Here is a 10911-nt window from a genome sequence, read left to right on the forward strand (position 1 = left end):
CAAAGGTTGAGATTAGCATCCAATAAAACACCATTAGCATCCGTCCAAACTCTAGACGACCAGGTGCAATATAACAAAAGATGGTCGATAGTTTCTGCCTCGTTGCCGGACCAAACAGACAAATGAATATTCTTAATGAATTCTGCAATATAATATCATGTTAAACATAAGACTTTATACGGTAACGGTTGATCAAATGTGTAGAGGGTTTAATAACAACATAATTTAACTCTCCACTAAAACACCGTAGATAATTGTTAGGAATAACGAGTAAGCCCTAAAAAGACTTGAAAACACTAGGTTATCAACAAAGCCGCTGATAATAAACGGATCAAACTAAGTAAATACGAAGAACGGATGCAAAAACAGAAATAACACTAGAATATAACGTTGTCATATCCAATATTGTTCTTCATTTAATTCACGGTCAACCAAAAAGAATTCTTATCAAAATTTTGTGCTTAAGGTTACATAGGGTCTATTTATAGTGCTATATGAGTTAGAATCACAATGCAATGAGGAGTCCTTTTCAAGTTCCAATTATGTCCTCCCAGTTGTTTTTTGGCCGTACCCGCTACCCGAGGGTAAACCCGCGAGTTTATAAAATGTGCATTTTAACTATTTTTAATTGCGGATACCCACTACCCGCGGGGTAAACCTGTGAATAATTATGAAAATACATTGAAAAAAACTAAGTTATATATTATATAATTAAGTATGTGTATGCGGGTATACCCGCGGGTAGCTCAAACGGCCATCTTAGATTGACGAGTCGGGTTTTACCAGCGACGGGTATTAGATACCGGTGTCCCGCCCGCGACCCCCAACGGGTACAAAATTTTACCCGCCCCGTGCATGCGGGTACATTTTTTTTAAATATCTGTCCGTCATGGGCACGAGTGCCCGCGTGTCACGGGTTTTTTCCGCCCATTGCCATCCCTAACTCCAACAATAACCCTTACCGGAATATTGGAGATTTCGAGTGGGTGAGTAAATGTTGTGTCTACTATCGATTAAGCATACTATATCGATGGTCTTAGGTTTCTAGGATTTAGTGTTCATGAAACATACTGAAAAACCGTAAGAGAGAAAGAGAGCTCTAACGTATGTAATTCGTCAGAGTATGTATGAAGTTGCGTTTAATAGTTGAGGATTTATAAGAATATGCAATTTGTGTTAATAGGTTAACCCTATAATTGCAAACAAATACTGGATTCGCCATATCAATTGCAAACTAACTTTCGTTAATAAAAGAAACAAAATCGGGATAATTTCTATTAGCCGACCTTGTGACGACCCGGAAATTTTTGACAAAATTTAAACTTGATCTTAATCTGAAATCGACACGATAAGCAAATTCTGTAATGTTGAGTCTTGAAAATTTTTGAACTGTTTTCATATATTCAGTTAACCTTAGACTATTCCCATATATATATATATATATATATATATATATATATATATATATATATATATATATATATATATATATATATATATATATATATATATATATATATATATATATGGGAATAGTCTAAGGTTAACTGAGTATATGAAAACAGTTCAAAAATTTTCAAGACTCAACATTACAGAATTTGCTTATCGTGTCGATTTCAGATTAAGATCAAGTTTAAATATAATTATAAGTGTACATAATTAACTTAAATTAAATACAAACAAATCATTCAATTCGAATTGAAAATTTAAAGTAATATATGTAATAATTAAGTTACTAATAAAATGAATATATTATATAATTAGTAAATATAACATAAATAATAATGTATAATATTAAGTACAAGTTAAAATATAGATTGATATAATATTATTACTTTCTGTGTTATTATTAAAATAAATATATTAATATTAATATCAGAATTAATAATAGTATGATATAATTATGAAATCAGATATGTATAAATTAATAGATTACTATTATTATTAATATTATTATTATCATTTAATTTATATTGTTAAAATTAGTATTATTATCAGTGTTACTAATAATATTATTATCATCATTTTTTTATCATTATTGTTATCATATCATTATACTGTTATTATATTTACTCTTATTTTTATAAGTATTTCTATTATTAGTATCATTAGTATTTCGATTTATAAAATTAATAAAAAGTATTATTAATATAAATTTTATTAGTTAGAATTATTATTATTACTTATATATATATTTGTTATTAATATTAATTATATACTTGATAGATACAGATATAATATATATACAGCTATATATAACAAATAAATAAATAAAATACAGTTATAACAGATATGTATAAGTATATAACAGATAAATAAATAAATAAATACTGCTATATATAAAAATACAGGTATTTATATATAAACATTAAAACTAATTAATTAATTATATATAATTACTGTTATAATACGCGTGATATTCTATCTGTTCTTATTTTGTTTATTTCTGTTAAACCCGTGATCAATAATCGATTATCATCACTAGAATACAATCAAATCACTGCTCCAATTGTTGAATTAACACCCTCTTTAACATCATATAGGCTGGTAGTTGTTGAAAACAGAAAATAATACAGAAAGATAATAAACCGAAACATTAGTTCTCTGTATTTTCAACTTTTTGGCCAAAGTCAGAAATCTATTCAATTAACAAAATCTATAAATGTTAAGTCGTTAGGAATCATCTATAACAACTATCTGTAAGATTTCAACCTTTAATTCCTTCATTTGATTCTTAATTTCGTAGTCAAAGTTTTTGGAATTAAAAAGTCAAACACATGTTCTTGATTAAAATTGAGTTCGTGTGTATGTATCTGATTTAATTGATGTTTGATAAAGTTACTAGATTGGATTTGAAATACATTTCGTGTTATGATTTTTGGCTAAAACATTATCAAACTTAAAAATCAAATTTTTTTTTAAACTAGCGACGAACACAGAATGGGCTGTTATGATTTTTATTTTTTATTTTTTTCCGTTTCTTTTTTAATTAATTCAAGGAATTATATAGATTGATTATATAATGCTTGAAAGTCCAAAACCTATTTAGTTAAGTCGTTGATAATGAGAACTTGGGGTCTGAGTGATACGAGCTTGAAGATGAAGGGGGGAAAGAAACAGAACCTGTTTAAATAAATATAAGAAGGGTTTATAATAGATAATAAGGAAACGGAGGAATGGCTGGGGAAGTGTTCGGGTATTCGAGAGGTCATGGGTTCGAGTCTGGTACCTGCCATTTTTTTTTTTTTGAAAGGGCCTTATGAGGTAGTTTATTATCCCTAGCATTATTATTAATATTCTTACTATGATAGTTATTATTTGTAATATAATAAAAGTAATATCATATCTTTAAGTATTATTACTAATATTATTATTATTATTATTATTATTATTATTATTATTATTATTATTATTATTATTATTATTATTATTATTATTATTATTATTATTATTATTGTTGTTGTTGTTAATTAGAAGTGTTATTAATGTTATTATTATTATTTTCATAAATATAAACATTAACATCAATCTATAAGTATGAGTATTATTATTAGGTATTATTAATATTATCATTATTATTAGTGTTATCAGATTATTATAAGTATTATTATCAATATTATGAGTATCGTTATTATTACTATTAAAACTATTATCCTAACTATTATTAACAGTAAAATTTCCATAATTATTATTATTATCAGTATTGTTAAATTTTTTTATATTATTATTATAATCAAATACAACTTTTACTTACCATAATTAATATTATTTTACTAAATAAATGTTATGTATATAAAAATATATTTATAGGTAATATTACATAAGAGTATGTATTAATCATATTAACGAATTTTATATGAATATTCACATATAACAAATCAGGCATTTTTAATATAAAACTAACTGAATATATATTAATATAACTATCTAAACACTAATCATTTTTGGTATATACAAATTAAATATATATAATCTATAACATAAGTTATAATATATGAATTTGTTCAATTTTGATAATATATATTAATAAACATACAAATGATATAGGTTCGTGAATCCGAGGCCAACCCTATACTTGTTCAATGTCGTCCTATGTATTTTTACTACAAAATACAATATGGTGAGTTCATTTGATTCCCTTTTACTCTTTACATTTTTGGGACTGAGAATACATGCGCTATTTTTACAACTGCTTTATTAAATGCTTTTGAAATATATTTTGAACTGCGAATACATGAAATGCTTTTATAAATGTTTGACGAGATAGACACAAGCATAACATTCCTCGAATGAATTATGTGGACGTGATAATTGCCACCATTGAATTATTTGGACGTGATAATTGCCACAATTGATATGAATATTTTTCCCCTGATTATTATTGCTTGGTAACCTAAGAATTAGGGAACATCACTAATTTTGAGAATTAGTGCACGCCTAATTGACGTGAATCCTAAAGGTAGCAACCGGGTTTAACACCCCCACCCAGAATGTTCACTAGACGGAAGAGCTAGTGGGCGTGGTGTTTAGTACTTCGAAGTTTATATGATTATTATACTGACGAGATGTTCTGTTTTGGGGATATTATTATGCGCATTATATGTTAAGGTCGGTTACCAAGTTAAGCTATGAAAGCAATGAAAAGTGAATGTTATGTATCGAGAGAATGATTTTATACACATGTTATGTGTATGTTATTTTGTGCACGAGATATGTGTACGATTACTAAGATTTATGAAAGATGATTTCATACACGAGAAAGGTGTACTGTATTTAAAAGATATCGCATGTACATTACAGGTGGGTATAGGATTCAGGCCCATTTGTACTATGCAGAATTTAAATCTTGTGGTCTATCAAAATGATGAATTTTATTGTTTTATGACAAACCTATGAACTCACCAACCTTTTGGTTGATATTTGAAAGCATGTTTATTCTCAGGTATGAAAGAAACCTTCCGATGTGCATTTGCTCATTTACATGGAGTCGTTTATGGCATATAGAAGTCAGTTCATCGCGATGGTACCAGATGTTATTGTATTCGTTCAGAAGGATTTGGACGGGGTATGACATGTGGTATCAGAGCGGTGGTCTTAGCGAACCAGGTCTTGCATTAGTGTGTCTAACTGATAGTTGTTTAGATGCATTAGTGAGTCTGGACTTCGACCGTGTCTGCATGTCAAAAGTTTTGCTTATCATTTCGTGTCGAAAATCATCTACTTATCATCCTTAGGAAATTACCTGCTTATCATTCTTAGTCTAGACACATCTTACTGCATTGATTGCATGAATAGTATATAGACAAAATTCATATCTTAGCGTATATGATAATTCATATCCTAGCGTATCTGTTATTGTTACCTTTGCCTGACAGCTTCTGTAGATTCCTCCGTAACTTGTGGAATTTTAGTATTATATATGCATATGTAAATTATGTATTGCAGGGTACTAATCTACATCCTATAATCTAATTCTTATCGAAAATTCTTCATCTGATCGTACGAGATGAATCCCTCAACCAGTTCATGTTCCTCGAATTCCGACAGCTATTCCGATATGGAAACACACTTGAGCTTCGAAAGCAGTATAACTGAAATGGATCAACAAAATCAGTCATCACCAATTCTGGATGAATTGGCGATGGGTTCGTAGTCAACTAAACCAATAGAGACAAGTAGAAAGCGATCCTTTCCATTCCACCAACCGAATTTACCTCTTGGCGATGAACCTGAAGCACTTACCGGCGAACCAATCTGAAACATCATTTTCTCTCTCATTTCCAGAGTATCTCATCACGATTATATATTACATCAAATTATAGATTTTATTTATCCGCTCGTTCCGACCGACAATCATCCCGGTGTAATAGAAGAAGTCAACGAGCTTCGCGCTCGAGTAATCAATTTGGAGAACATGGTGCAAAACTTACCAACTTCAGCAACGTCACCGGCACCAACAGTATCACCAACATCAATACCAGTACCACCAACAACCCAAGTTTCAACATCATATGCCTCAATATCACATTCTGTACCACGAGCATAATCATCGTTCTACTTATCGTTCTATCTATTTTATCTTCGTTCGACATGGCGATTATGTAATCTCTAAAGTTTTAGAGATTATATTCTTGTTCTAACGGTAAATCAAATGAGTTTAATATCATATTGACTCATTAAATCCATGGTTACATCTGAAGAAAATATATATGTAAGTATATTTTTCATAAAGATTGTAATTATAAATTCTTTTGTACAAACTGTTAATGGTGAAAATATTTTAACGGGTAGGTAATACTCAAGGAATATTTAGATTTCACATTAATAAGTTACACTGAACATTCTTCGAATCTGATTCAACAGTCATTTACTATCCTACTTACATCCACAGATATACGAATCCGTTCACCACAGAATAATCATTTTCATTCAATTTCATATTTAGATTTTGACTTATCAGAATCCAACAAGTGACATAATGAAGAAAACATTGGACAAAATAAAATTTGTTAGAAACAAACAAATTAACTATGAAAAAAAAAAATTTGTTAAGAATCCACGCTAACTGTTCCTAACTAACTGTTAATTCCGTATTACATTTTATTTATCGCAATTTAATTATCGCAATTTATTTTATCGCAATTTAATTCTCGTAATTTTATTTATTGTCATTTAATTTCTGTTATTTATTTTACGCACTTTATTTATCGTCATTTAATTCCTGCCATTTATTTTACGCACTTTAAATATCGGGACACGTATACAAGGTTTTGACATATCATATCGACGCATCTATATATATTATTTGGAATAACCATAGACACTCTATATGCAGTAATGACCGAGTTCTCTATACAGGGTTGAGGTTGATTCTATAATAATATATATACTTTGAGTTGTGATCGAGTCTGAGACATGTACACGGGTCACGATACGTATTAATTAATTTGAATATTATATATGAATTATTGGACTGTTAAATGTGGACTATCGACTGTGAACTATCAAGATTGGACAATTAAAAAATGAATTAAAATATTGATTATAACATATGAAACTAAACAATTATTCAAGTTTGCCACTTGATTTCATCTTAAACCTCATTTGTATCTTGACGATTACAATCTGCTTTCAAACCTTTCATGATTCTTGAAAACACCTTAATCGAGAGGATGAACCAACCGCAGTTCATCTACGGAAGAAAAGATTGATGTATATAGTTATGCACCTGAAAACACTCGGAACCTGAGTAAACATTCAACATGTATCTGTGCTAGCTCCTTTGGCATTGTTATTACTGAAAATAACTTTGCAATCCCTTTCCAAAGTAGCTCATTTTGTCACAGCTCCAGCAAGTCAACTTCGACTTTTCATTCAAAACAACCTTATTATACCTTGATATATATGCGTGCTCTTTTATTGCTATCAGAAAACCTTTTATATTCCACCACATCACCAGCAGAAGTACCAGCAACCTCGTTGCTCCTTGGCTTAAATCTCTCCGACAAATCACTGTATTTATCTATTGAAGTCTTATCATGAACTCATCCTCACATTGTAACGAGAATTGCCATACCAATTACCAGAAATCAGCGTTTAATCATCTAAAAACACAATTCTCTTGAAACCACCTCGGATTGATAACCGACGATTCAGATATGGCTGCATTAAATGCAGAGGAAACAGTAAAATTGTAAATGGCCTAAATGACCAAGAGTTTGATGATAAAGAATAGAGTGTTGGGAATGCTCGATAGAAAATTTGATACTGAAAAATGAATTGAGCTAACCATGAAGGAGACCAAGGACAAATACAAGGACCAAACCCTATATTCAAAGAATCCAGGTAATTCTGGATCCGATGAAATCTTTAGAGAATACTTTGCTCCGAAGTCATGTTAGAATCTTGCGGGAAATCTTTCTTCATCAACCTTCGAACTTTAAAATACCAAAATATCATCATAAATATCTTCGATATTTCTGAGGATATTTTCATAAATATTCTTTTCCGAAATTATATACCTCTCTCGTGCTTTCTGTATTTCATTATGTTAGAAACTTCTGTAAAATTTAAGTATAAATTATGAATGATTTTTGGAAAAGTGTTGGGGATTGAAGCATGAGTTAGTATAATATAATGACACTTAGCCAACATGATTATATTACAGTAAGTCATGCTGGAAGTTCTATTGGAACATGATGATTCACAGATCATAACGTCATCATGTGCCATGTTACATAACTTTTTCATTCTACTTAACTTCTGAACATATCAAGAAAATGTATTCTTGATGGTTCTATCTTCCGTGATGTTGATAAATTTGAAAATCAATTCGTGATATCATGTTCCTTCCTACTTAGAACATTATAATCATTCGAAACTCTATATCTACAAATTCTGGACCATTATATGCTTGACTTAGAGTAAGGAAGAGAAAACAAAAGCATAGAGCTTCAAAATATAAGAGAAAATATAAAGCCCAATAACAACACGGAAATTACAAATCGTGTATATTAATGTTTATTGCAACATAAAGACACGGGAGAATTAAAAACACTATAACCCCAAGGGTGAAGTAGAAGAAAACAGATTCCTCCGGTGGAAGTTAGAAAAGGAGAATGATTGTTGCGAAAGTAAGGATAAGGACAAGGATTAGAACTGGATTAAGTATTTTCACAATCTTTTTGAATGTATGAACTAAGAAAGTATAGGAATGGTGAGAATAATGGAACGAAAGAGTTTAATTTATAATGGGAATTTCAGATAGAGTAGTCGAGGCAGATCACTGTATTTAATTATAGATATCTTAATTTCCTTACTCACCGAAGAATCAAATCTTTTAGATTTCAAATATTTTTTTTAAATCCCTCGAATTTCGGAAATCAACTGTGACTACGTCAAAAAGTTTAATCTCTAACTCATTCTTTTGTGATAGCTTCACTCGTACTTTTCATAAAAATCGAATTATTTTATCCCTATTACTCAATGGTAATAAAACTCTAATTTCTAGCTCATATGTGTCATGAAAACATATTTATTGTTAGCCATGACCACCTCACTCAAATTTTGGGACGAAATTTCTTTAACGGGTAGGTACTGTGACGACCCGAAAATTTTTGACCAAATTTAAACTTGATCTTAATATGAAATCGACACGATAAGCAAATTCTGTAATGTTGAGTCTTGAAAATTTTTGAACTGTTTTCATATATTCAGTTAACCTTTGACTATTCTCGATGAATTTGTGTGCCTTTAAGTAGTCAGGTGACGTGTAACACCGGGTGTAGACCCCGTAAGGGTCGAGTTCTTGAGACTCAGTGGTAGTGATGGGAGTTGCATAACACTGCGCCAGGTGCCTTCTTATACATGCTAGTGGAATGTTTCACTCTAATGGTGCAATTACTTTGTACTGAGTATCGGTGAGAAACCCGAAGATACAACTGTGGTTTAATGTAGTGTTTAGGGATGTTAACGTTTGACCGATTTGAAAGGTCGAGGTTCGAGTACCTTGTAGTGAGTCCGCGAAGAATTATTGTGTATGACCAAAGTTGAGACCGGTCATGTGTATTAAGGAATATTGAAATTCCGCGGGATGTTATCATCTTGGCAGTGATAGTATGAGGTTGAAACCTTATGTGGGGGAGTATGTACCCGGAGGGTACAATACCCAGAGTATGTTGCCTCGGTTTGGTAGGAGTGTTCTAGTGATTTTTCGGAATTCATCCCGTTTGGTGAGCGAACGGGCGACGTAGGGTGTCAACTTTGATTGTCTCATGAAGAGGCAGGTGGGTGTTGAGCGCATTGAGGATGAGTTCTCTAGAGTATTGAGGACTTATATGCGCGAGAAGTGATGAGATCATCCTTAATGGACGGCTAAGGCGAAGGTCCGAATGGTAGTGATGGACGAGTTAGGAGTCGAGTAAGATTGTGTGTCGGTTGGAGTTGCCGGAGAGCGTTTGGGAAGTTCCACCACCATGTGCGTGGCATGGTCGACCCAAATTAGTTGATGGTTGGCGATGATACTCTAAGTCGTGAGATAGAGTGTGCCAAGTTATGGAGGAGGATTTTGTAGTTGGAACTTTATGTAATAACAAAAGCGAGCCTGATAGGGTACAATGGCGGCATCAAATGGTTCGGGTTATGTGAGAACTCGAGGAGTTGAAGGGAGTGAATCGTCTTGATTAATGTGAGGTTTAGATCGTGAGGACGTGATCCGATTTAAGTGGGGGAGAGTTGTAACATCCTATTCTTCATTCTCAGGAAGAAGTCGCGCCGCGGGAAATGAGGCCGCAACGCGCCTCAGTATTGGAGTTGAAGGGTGAATGTTTGCAGAAGTTCTGACATGGTTTTACACGTTCAGCCGCGCCGCAGGAAATGGGGCCGCGCCACGTTTTAACTCATGAGCTGAAGGGATGGTTGTTTAAAAAAAATCTTTTACCAAATTACACTGCGGGCCTGGGAGCTGCGACGCGCCTCAAGGCACGGGCAGATGCTGAAATTACTTTTTGAAACAAGTAAATGAGGGGCTTTTTGGTCAGTTCACATGGGAGCCAGATTTTTAGCCACAAAACTGTTTCCACCTTATTCTTATCTTCATTTCACTTTATCCTCATCCTCCCCAAACACTCTCACCCTTTTAGAGTGAGAAAGAGATTATAGAGTGAGAAAGCCTAAATCAAGGAAGAAGAAGAGTGAATCGGGTAAAGGTGCAAGTGTTAAAGTTTCTCATCTCGTTTCTAGCTACATCTTGGTAGTGGTGGTAAGTTCTAACTCCGAATTTCAATTGTTAGATTTGATGTTCATGTTAGGGTTTGAACTTGTAAGTTATTGAGAAAACCTATCTAGCTCATTAATGGAAGTTGAAGCTAGTAATTGGTATTGTTGACCCTTGTTGGTGAGTTTTGGGTTGGA

This window comes from Rutidosis leptorrhynchoides, chromosome 10 (genome assembly GCF_046630445.1).
Source record: "Rutidosis leptorrhynchoides isolate AG116_Rl617_1_P2 chromosome 10, CSIRO_AGI_Rlap_v1, whole genome shotgun sequence".
NCBI lineage: Eukaryota > Viridiplantae > Streptophyta > Magnoliopsida > Asterales > Asteraceae > Rutidosis > Rutidosis leptorrhynchoides.